The following is a 10952-nucleotide window of genomic DNA, read 5'->3' on the forward strand; positions in this document are numbered from 1 at the left end:
ACTGAGCTGCCCCTATCTACTTAGATCCTGAGGACACGTGCAGTTCCTATTTGCATGGTAATGACTAGACCGTCATGGTGTACATCATGGATTCCCTGCATGTCAGTATCATCAAAAGTAATTTGAGGTAAATTTTTGGGTATAAAAGGAGATTTCATTTTTGACTCCCTGGCTATTTTCTTTGCAGCAGAACTGGTCAGGCCACAGATCTCAGATCCTCCATTGATGAATTTGACTTCATAGATGGGTGGTGCTGGAGGTAGGTCACGTTGTGTTTCTACTGGTCCTTTCTTGCTCCATTGTCCTCCCTGCTCTTTGACGACATCAGATCTTTAAGGTAGCCTTTCTTTAATAGGTAAGTCACTTGCCTGCATAGTCCCAGGCATTCTTCTGTTGTGTGTCCTATATCCATGTGGAACTCAAACTACCTTTTTGTATCTTTCCTTGAGTTAGGGTTATCTGTCTTCTTTGGCCACTTGACAATGTCTCTCATGTTGTCAAGCCTTTTGATTAATCCTGCAGTGTCAACAAAGAAGTTATATTCTTGAATAGGGGGATAAGTATAGGAATTACCTCGTTGTTCGTGTGGATAGTTGACTTCTAATCTGTCAGGCCTCGAATAAGGGGATGGCCAGGAACTGTTTCCCCTATTATTGGAGCTTTTCCAGTTAGATCTGTCATATCCTGAATTGTTGTCAGTGGTGTCTGCTTTGAAACCTTTAACTTCTTCCAACCAGATGTAGCCAAGTGCTAGTGCATAGACGTCTTCAAAGGTTTGGCAAGACTTCATAGTCATTTCATCATAGAAATCACTGTCCAATGGTATCCCTTGCCTGAAAGCTTCCACGGCTGTTCCAACATCACATCTGGGGATTGATACTTTCTCTTTGTTGAATCTGGTCATGAATGCTCTGATTGATTCGCCAGGCTTTTGCTTGATCCTGTACAGATCACTAGATCTCTTTTCAAGTTCCCTGCTGCTGGCGAATTGGTAGTTGAAGGAGTTTATCAGGTCAGCAAAGGACTTGATGATTCCATTTGGTAGATTTATGTACCATTGTAGGGCTGGTCCATTCAGGGTTACCCCAAATCCTTTGCACATGAAGACTTGTCGTAGTTCACTAGGTATGGAGGCTGCCAACCTTCTTTGTTTGTAGTAGGCTACATGGTTTTGTGGGTCTGTAGTTCCATCATATACTCTCATTGATGGTACCACAAACGTTTTTGGTAGATCTATCTTTGCTATCTCATCCACAAAGGGTGAGTCAGCATAACTTTCTGGATTTGCTTCTTCAATGGGTGTGGGTACTCCAGAAATCTTCTCAAATTTCTCATGGAGTTTCTGGATTTCCTGGAGCATGGCCATCATTATTGCTGTGTTGGTTTGATCTGGTACAGCCTCTTCATTTGGGATTTCTTCTGAGTTTATATCACCTTCTCCTGCTCTGGATTTTAATGGAGTTGGAGTACCAAAGTTGGAGAAATCAATGATCCTGATGATTGAGGAGAATGGTGTGCCAGGCTAAATTTTTAATTTTGAGCCTGAGGCTTTGTCTCCTAGCCTTTGTTTCAGACTAGATTCTGATTCCTTTAGTTTCACAACTTCAGCTTCAGCCTGGGCCATTTTTTGTTTCAACTGTTCCATTTCCAACAATTGTTGCTGGGCGGCAGCCAGTTGTTGTTCAATGCTATCTCCAGTCATTTTTTGAAATTGTTTTTGTGTTGTTTGGTTTTAGGTTTTGATTATTTTTGAGCTAGATGCCCCACGGTGGGCGCCAATTGTTTTAGCAGGAATTTAATCAAAGATAAGGTCCTGCCAGTGAAGATTTTGCAGGGTAATCTAACTTAATTCAAATTACCTGACTAGTATAATTGAACAAATAAAGAAATAAATGAAAAAGTATGACACAAATATTTATACGTGGAAAAACCCTGGGAATAAGGGAAAAAATCACGGGCACCAAGCCACGAGGGATTATCACTATGACTTTGGATAGCCTGACAGAGAATGTGTATGTCAGGCAAGATAATTAACAAGGCTGCTTAATAATAATGTTAAGATCTTTAGTTGAATACAAATATATGAATAGAATGTGGGTAGGTAGCTGTGTAAATGCGTGTCCTCCTCTTTCCTTCTTCTCTTCTATTTATAGTAGCTTGCCAACGGTTCCTCTAGGTTAGTTTTAGGGTTTCCTGGTAAATAGGACTCGTGCCCTATTTACCCGGAAGTGGTTATTTGAATTCTTCTATATTCCAGCCGTTTGCATGGTCAATTCTTCTATGTTCTTGTTTGAGTATTTGAATGGGTCTTCCTTGTTTATAGGGACTCTTTTTCTACAGCCTGACCGTGCTTCTCTTGTTGCCTGACTTGCTTTGATTATGCTGCTTTTATGCCTGACGGTTTATCTTTTCAGGCCATGCCTATTAGGTGCCTGTCCTGTCTTTCCCTCCTGGTTGATGCCTGATCAGGTGTCCCAATTGTCTTGTCTTGGATGATCTTAGTTCAGGAATGGCTTTGGGTATCACCTGATTTATGTCTGATGAGCCATGGTAATTCTGGGCCCAACAATTATCATCACTTTCATCATCACTTTCATCATCAATTTCTTCATTATCTTCTTCATCATCCACCTCCATTGACCTGGAGGCTTCACCACTCTCATCATCATCATTTGAACCTTGCTCTTCTTCTTCTTCTTCTTCTTCTTCTTCTTCTTCTTCTTCTTCTTCTTGGCATGAATTGCTACCTTCCCCGTCTTTAACAACAACAATTTCCTTTCAACTAGCCACCCGACTATCCATTTCGGCATCTTTAGAAGCACTTGGGAAGAATACCTCCTTATCCGCCAAACTAGGTAAAGGACCTGAAGGATCAAGAAGTCCTTGCCTAGCTAGATGTAGTAGGGTGGATATTGGGCACGATAAGCATTCACTCGGTCTTCGTGAGCTTCTTTATGCATTTGTTGCATTAGTTGGGTCAAATAGTCGTTGCCTACCATGACATTAGAGCCACTCGGTTTGAATTCTTGGTAGGCAAAGGGATATGGTGGAGTCACAATGGTGGAAGAGGAGGGCTTTGCATTTGATTACCTATGTTGCTTAATTATCACTTCGGCTTCCTTGGAGACGGGTCATAGGTAGTCAGGTATACGGACGGAGATACGACAAATCTTTCTAGGCAAGACAAAGGACTTAGCTTCTTTAATGAGCCACTCATACTTGTTGTCAAGATTGTCATTCTTGACCTAATGGAATTTGTTGATCATAGTGCTCATATCAAGGAGGTTGCTCCCTTTAACCGGTTTGTAGGTGTTATCTTTGTTGAAATTCGGGTTAAAGTGCTTAGCTAACCACGTCACTAAGCCTCCGTTTACAATGAAGGTCGCTCCATCTTTCCCATTATCAATCTCGAGCCACTGATCAAGTAATAGTTGAAGAATGTTGTACTTTTTGGTGAACTTTCCATTGATATTCATGAAGAACTCAAGGTAGACAAAATCAAGATCGGTAAAGTGATTGTTGCCTTTTCTAGCAATCAAGGTATTGCCCACAAACTTGTGCCATACTCTTATGCCCGGATGCGAACATATAAAGCATGGCACTCCCGGAAAGAGTCAAATTTTCGCCCGGTAATCGCTTTCCAAAGGGGTGCGGCATTATATTTCAAAGGCTTCTTCTCGAATTCATGATATTGTAAAAGACAAAACACTTTACCAAACTCACTCAAAGCCATTATTCTACTCTTGTTCTCGAGACGAAATTCAACATAATGTCGAGTCTCTATCTTTTACACCTTCAAAGAGCTTATGAACTCCATGGTTAATGAAGGGTATGTCAATTCTTCCATTTCAAAGAGGGTTAACAACCTCATGGACTCGAAAAATGCTCTAGTTCGCTCAAGCACACCCAATTTTTCTAAGGCATCTCGACAAATAAACTTGGTAGCCACAATAGTCTTTTTGGCATGGGATAAAAATGCATTCCTATGAGCATCGGTTTAGAAAGTTACCTCCGAAAAATTTGATAATTGTTCTATAACCGGAGTAGGTGTGGTAGCTTCCTCAATAGGAGTTGCGGTTTATTGGATTTCCACCCTTGGTTGGATCACTACCAAAGCCTTAGATGCAAGAAGAGCTTGTTGCCTCTTTGATAAATTTGTTGTTTTGGGTGCCTTGTTTCTGCCTTTGGTCCTTGCCATTGTATTCTCCTCCTCAAATTTGTATCAACAAACCAAGATTTTGCTTGAATGTTCCTTGTTTCCTCAAACTTCGACCAATTCCTCAATCAATTTAGGATTTTCGAATTTTTGCCCAAACCTTAGAAAATTGATTCAATTTATGAGGAATTTGATGTTTAGATGGTCGTTTGTGGATAAAGGAGTGATTTAATTTAATCTTGTTTTGAGCAAGTTTTGTTTGGATGGTGGTGAATTTTGTTGAGAAATTGGTGTGTTTGAATGGGTTGATTGAGGATTTTAGTGGGAGAGAAGATGGGTGTTTGTGTTTTTGAAGGATAGAAATGAATTGGGAAGGAAAGGAATTGTCCCGTGTTTTTGTTAAGTACCAGCTAGGGACGCTCCGATCAGACTCGGGACGCGAGGATCCTCTTACAGGATTTCCTGAAATTGCAAACCAGTGCCAGGACGTGCGAATTATTCACAGCTCGAGCGGATTTCTTCTGGGACGCTCGGATTCTCCTGGGGACGTGCAGATTTCCTTACAGCGTAAATTCATCGACTTGAAGCATGCCAGGATGCGCGGATTGATGCAAGACGAGCGTCTTAATGATGGGGACGAGCGTCCAGAGGATGATCTGCGCAGAATTCCTTACATGACATTTTCTTCAATTTAAACCTTCCCAGCTCCTACGTCCTAAGGCCAGGACGCTCGGATTGATGCTGGGAATGCTCGGATCCTCTTCAGCTCCCACGAGCTCAGTTCTGCCCATGGGGATTCCTTTTCCCATGTCATTCTTCCTTTCCTTTCCTTTGTTAAATGTTGCGGGTGCACTACAAAGGCTCGGTTAGCCTAGCCATTTGCCATCCCCACACTTGATCAAACACTACACATTAAAACACGTTAAAATACCTCCCTCACTTGATCTCATGTCAAAAATCTTGATCAAAGCACAAAAATGCAAATCCAAAAATGACAAAGATGCAATAAAGGAAATAAAATGCTAGTTAAGGGGTTAGAATATTTACAAATGGTGGTTTAAGGAGGACTCCACCAAACTCTCATTCTTGGATGAGATGTCAAGGGGGCAAATACAAGGTGTTGTTAATGTTGCCCAACACCTTGTAGAAGTAGTCGAAGGCTTGCTCATTTTCATTATAAAGATCTTGCATAGATCTTTGTGCATTGTGTTCTCCATTGTTGTATTCCGAGTCAAAGTGATGGCAAAGATCGACAAAGCCTTGGTCTAAGGTCATAGGATTTCCAATATAAGGATTGACTAATCCTTCAAATTCGTCATCCCATAGACCATAAACTTCACTAGCTTGTTCCTCAATGGTGTCATGAGTTGACAAGAGCAACTCTTCTTTCTTGTTGTCATGGCCAATGAGGCCTTCTTCATTACTTGTCATGATGGATGAGCTATTCAAGCTCTCATTGTTGTTGAAAATTCCTTGCTCTTCGAATAGAGCTACTTGAAGGTCATCCACTTTCTTCTTCCGTATGGGCGGTGTTTCTTTACCCATAGCTTGATCTTTGCATAGAGATTCTAACTTCTTCCTATCACTTTCTCGGCTATAGTGATCGACCATAAAGCATGGCTCATGTAGTCAGGGAGCTCTCATTGTTTTGTCAAGATTGAAAGTGATTGTCTCGTCCCCTACTTCAAGTATGAGTTATCCATGTTTTACATCGATTACCGCTCCCGCGGTATGCAAGAATGGTCTTTCTAAGATGATAGGAATGTTAGAATCCTCCTCCATGTCTACAATGACAAAGTCTACCGGGATGAAGAATTTGCCAATTCTCACGGGCACATCCTCTCATACCCCTAGAGGTATCTTTGTTGATCGATCTGCCATTTGAAGAGTAATGTTGGTGAATTTGAGCTCTCCCATTCCTAGCCTCTTACATACCGAGTATGGCATGACACTTACACTTGCTCCAAGATCACACAATGCTTTGTTGATTGTAGAGTCACCAATGGTACATGGAATGGAAAAACTTCCCGGATCCTTAAGCTTTGGAGGGGAACTTCCTTGAAGAATAGCACTACTCACTTTGGTAAAGGCAATAGTCTCTAGTTTTCGGATGGATTTATTCTTGGTAAGAATGTCCTTCATATACTTTGCATAAGCCGGAACATGATTGATCAGTTCCGTGAATGGGATTGAGATTCTAAGTTCTTCACAATTTCCATGAACTTTCCAAGTTGATCATCAAACTTAGGCTTAGCTTGACGACTTGGGAATGGAAGTCTAATCACAATAAGCTCTTTTTCCTTAGGATTCTCTTCATTCTTCTTATTTGAAAGTTCATTGGTAGAAGGATCTACCTCCTTAGAGTTCTCCACAACTCTTTGCTTGTCACTAGCATCCACAATATTTTCATCAATTGGCCTCTTTGGCCCTTCATATCTTGTACCACTACTCAAATGGATGGCACTAACCGTCTCATGTCTTGGAGGATTACCTTGGGGTGGTAATTGCCCCTTTTGTCTTTGAGAGCTAGAGGATGTTAATTGAGTCATTTGGGTCTCTAGCATTTTGGTGTGGGCAAGTATGTTGTTGATGGTGATTTCTTTGGCTTGGCTATCTTTTTGCATTTAGATGAAGAATTCTTGTTGGTTCTTTTGCATTTGGAGGACCGCTTTTTGAACATCAAAGCCTTGGTCATTGGATTGGTTGTAGGAAGGTTGATTTTGATAACCTTGGCTTTGGTTAAAAAAGGGTCTTTGAGCTTCATTTCTCATTGGAGGTGGGGTGTATGTTGGTTGGGGGTTTTGGACATTTTTGTTTTTGTATGAAAGATTTGAATGGAATTTGGTATTCTTATTATAGTAGTTGGAATAAGGGGTGCCACACTTGTATGCTTGGAAAGCATTCACTTGTTCATTTGTTCCCCTACATTCACTTTGCTCATGTCCCAAAGTTCCACAACTCTCACATACTCCACTTGGAATTGAGGATGATGCCACCATAGCATTGACATATTGTTTGGGTGATTTGGAAGCTTTATCAAGCTTAGCCATAGCCTTCTCAAACTTCAAATTGATGGTGTCGATATGAGCACTTAGTTGAGCACCGAATTGTGTGATGGAATCTACCTCATGCTTTCCTCCTCTAGTGGCTTTTCGAGGCCTACTATATTGGGAATTATGAACCGCCATCTCTTCAATTTTGGCCCATGTTTGATTGTCATCAACTTTGGTAAACATCCCATTGGATCCCATATTGAGAACATTATGAGAGTCTTCATATAAATCGTTCCAAAATTGTTGAACAAGGAACCACTCACTAAGCCCATGGTGTGGACAAGAACGACAAGTGTCCTTAAATCTCTCTCATGCTTCATATAATGATTCCTCATCCCTTTGCTTGAACCCAGTGATTTGGGCTCTCAACATATTAGTCTTCTCCGGAGGATAAAACTTCTTGTAGAAGGCAAGTGCTACTTCTTCCATGAATCAATACCAAGGGTAGCCTTGTCTAGGCTTTTCAACCATTGCTTTGCGGTACCGATCAAAGAAAAAGGAAACAATACCCATCGGATTTGGTCTTGAGTAACTCCGGTTAGAGAAATTGCATCACAATAGTCGCAAAAAGTCACCATATGTGAATGAGGGTCTTCACTAGGCATCCCTCCAAATTGACTTCTCTCAACTAGTTGTACGAATGCGGATTTGGCAATGAAATTACCGGTTAAATGTGGTGGTGTAGGAGTACCTGTAGATACCCAGTATCTGATGAGACTCCAACAAACAACCGATGATTATCGGACAACAACATGTTTTAGAATCGCGGCGTTTGATCAACAGTTTGTGTACAACTTTACGTCGGACGATTTCGAAAATAAAACTTTTCAAAACTTTTCAAAAGTACCTGGAGTGTTTAATGCACGAGGACGGGGTCGCAATGACACTAACTAGAGTCAAAACCGGCACTGGATCAAAAACCGACTCAAAAATTCAAATCCCGATTCCAAGAACGAGTCAAACCGAGTTAACCACAAAAAACAAACCATTTCAAACCTTCTATACTAAGATTTCCCGGATTCATGAATGGTCAAGTACCAAACATGTGACTACAAATCCTAGGATAGAACAAATCATGATTGCACTTGTGTGAAAGTGACAGGACAACTCGAAGACCCGCGACGTGGCTCACGCCTCTTTGAGCAGCCCAGGTGGCCACGTCGCTCAAAACTCACACAACCACTCATTTTCCTATAAATACCCCTCAAATGCCCCCATTTGAGAACTTACGCGAGTGTCCGCCCCCTCTTTTCTCCCTTAAAATTCTCGACTCGACTTCTTAAGTCACAATCCGACGCGTATTTACGACCTACCGACCGTAAATACAAGCCTTACACATTGTTTGGTACCGTCATCGTGCATTAAATCACTTGACCGACCACTTCGACCACTACAACGTCACTAATCTTAATAAAACACTCTTTTTACTTACCAAAACAGTTTTAAACCGAGTCTTTTTCGACCAAACGATTTGTTACACTTACGTCGGTTTCTCGCCATAACCAAACATGTAAGTATGAGGGTGTAAAAATCCTTCTTTTATCATGTCTTCATTTGTTTTATGACTAAAACATGCTAAAACATGCATAACACGATCCAAAACATGGGATAAATGAGCCTAAACTGAGTTTTGGCCTGAGACAGAAGCCCCTTGGTATGCAGGCATGCTCGCGCCTCAATGGGGTGTCCAGGTCAGAACTCAACCGTGTTTGTTCACGTCTTTCCCCTTTAATTCATTTCCATATTTGTAATCGGTTTTTACCATTTCGAATATTTTCAAACTCTTTTTTATTTTATTTCATTTGTTTTAACCATAAAACATTTTTCACCCTTGGTTCCTCATACCATGACGGTTAAATCCGTGTTTCGGTGATAATATTTGGTTAATAACATTTAAAAGGTATTTTAAAGCCTTTTATTTCATTTTTGGGAGGTATTTTAAAGCCTTTCATCATTTCTTGACATTTTCAAAACAAGCATATTAGTCACCAACACAAAGTCATCCTTGGTTCTACATACCATTCCGGATTTTAACCCGGGTACGATGATGAGTATGGACTAATTACATTCAAATGAACTTAAAATAATTAGTTCATAATTATTTTCAAAACTATTCATGTCAAGCTTGTCAAATCGAACCCGACACCGAATATCATCAAGATAATGATGATTATTCGAGTCTCGTTCCTCAAATCAACAAATGCGGTCTAAACGACCCTTTCAAACCAAATCGGGTCAAATACCCATTTTTAAATACTTTTTATAAATGTTTTTCAAAAGGTCAGGACACGGTATACAACCGTTAGTTGACCCGCGCCTAAACAGGCTCCTTCTTTCTTATTTCCAAAACCAGGGGAGACCCCCTTGCACTGCCAACAGGCTCGCGCCTCATGTGGCCGCCTGGTGCAGGGTCTGTTCCTTTTCCAGCATTAGTCTAGGACGATCCCGACTCCGGTTAGCCCGGATATAGGACGGATCAGACGACTATTTGCTCATTCAAAATCATATTTGAAAAATGCTTCACTAAGACAAATGGATCACGTTATGCACCATAAACCTAATACAGTAAATGGATGTTTAATTTCCGTTTTCACATGTAAATCAATCTAAATCCAACATGAAATCTTATGCTTGATATTTGGATTAACAAACCAACTTAGAAAGCTCACCTGTTAGGTTAACACTTTTGGATGTGCATTCATGCATTTACACCGTTTTATTAACTTTTGCACTTAAACAACCACGATCGATTAGTAGAGGCCGCTAACGCGGGCGGGATTGGGTGTCCGATTAATGGGCTTCCCAATACGTACCCTCACCCCTTACTCAGAACCTTTGGATAGTGGATGGCCTTATCCAGGGCGTACGAGAGTCATTTTAGGCATAGAATGCTAAAAGGGGGACGACTCCTTATCTTTAGTACCTATGTCAAACACCGCTTTTTGCCTTGATTGACCTAGGTATAAAGTGGATTCGAACGGGTTCCAAGCATCCCATAAATGCTTGGTGGTGACTCCAAACATCTCTAATCGTTTCGAGACCTTTGCCGAGACGATACCGACCGATCTAAAGCGATCCGGTCGAAAGCATTTTTACGCCGCCGAGCGTGGCTTTCAAAAGACCGCTGCATGTCCACAGATTGGCTTGGCGTGCAGGTGGCCCGCGACCGCAGACCGGTAGGCGACGTAAATCCGCAGACCGGCCTGTGGCCCATGTCCTCATTTTGGCGACTCCGCTGGGGAAAACTAGGACACTTACGTCTTTGTGATCCCTAGATGGTGAGACTCGAACGAGGTCTTGGTTGGAATGAATTAATTGATATTACGGTCACGGTCGGGTTCCTTGTCCGGGCCCACAACCTAACCTTCATCACCTAATTAGCTCTTCTCGTCGGCATGAGTTTTCTCATCCTCGCGTTTCGAATCCCGATTGAGTCAAGCATACCATTGACGTCACACATTTCTCTTTCGTCAAAGAGCTTTCATCACTTTCGAGCACGAGGCTAGGGCACCCTCCTTACACATTTTGTTTGGATTGGTATGCCTCTCGCAAATCAGGGTTTGATTGCTTGGTGTGTAACCCACCCTTCTAAGCCAAAACCCGAGTCAGCATAATGCATAATATAATGAACTGTTGAGTGCTTATGTGCTACTTGATCATAAGTCCTTCCGCGTCATTTTAAAACTTCCAAAATCACCTTTTCGCGCCGTTATAATGGCCATTTCAAACCTCGGTCTTTTGCC

General features: G+C 41.5%; 1 non-coding gene across 1 annotated transcript; it reads left to right on the forward strand.

Moving 5' to 3' along the window:
- Positions 1-7474: 7474 nt before the first annotated feature.
- Positions 7475-7581, forward strand: LOC141609644 (small nucleolar RNA R71). The gene has a single exon (XR_012527566.1). It is a non-coding gene; the product is annotated as a small nucleolar RNA R71 (small nucleolar RNA).
- The last annotated feature ends 3371 nt before the right edge of the window (positions 7582-10952 follow it).

This window comes from Silene latifolia, chromosome 10, assembly GCF_048544455.1.
Source record: "Silene latifolia isolate original U9 population chromosome 10, ASM4854445v1, whole genome shotgun sequence".
NCBI classification, from domain to species: Eukaryota; Viridiplantae; Streptophyta; class Magnoliopsida; order Caryophyllales; family Caryophyllaceae; genus Silene; species Silene latifolia.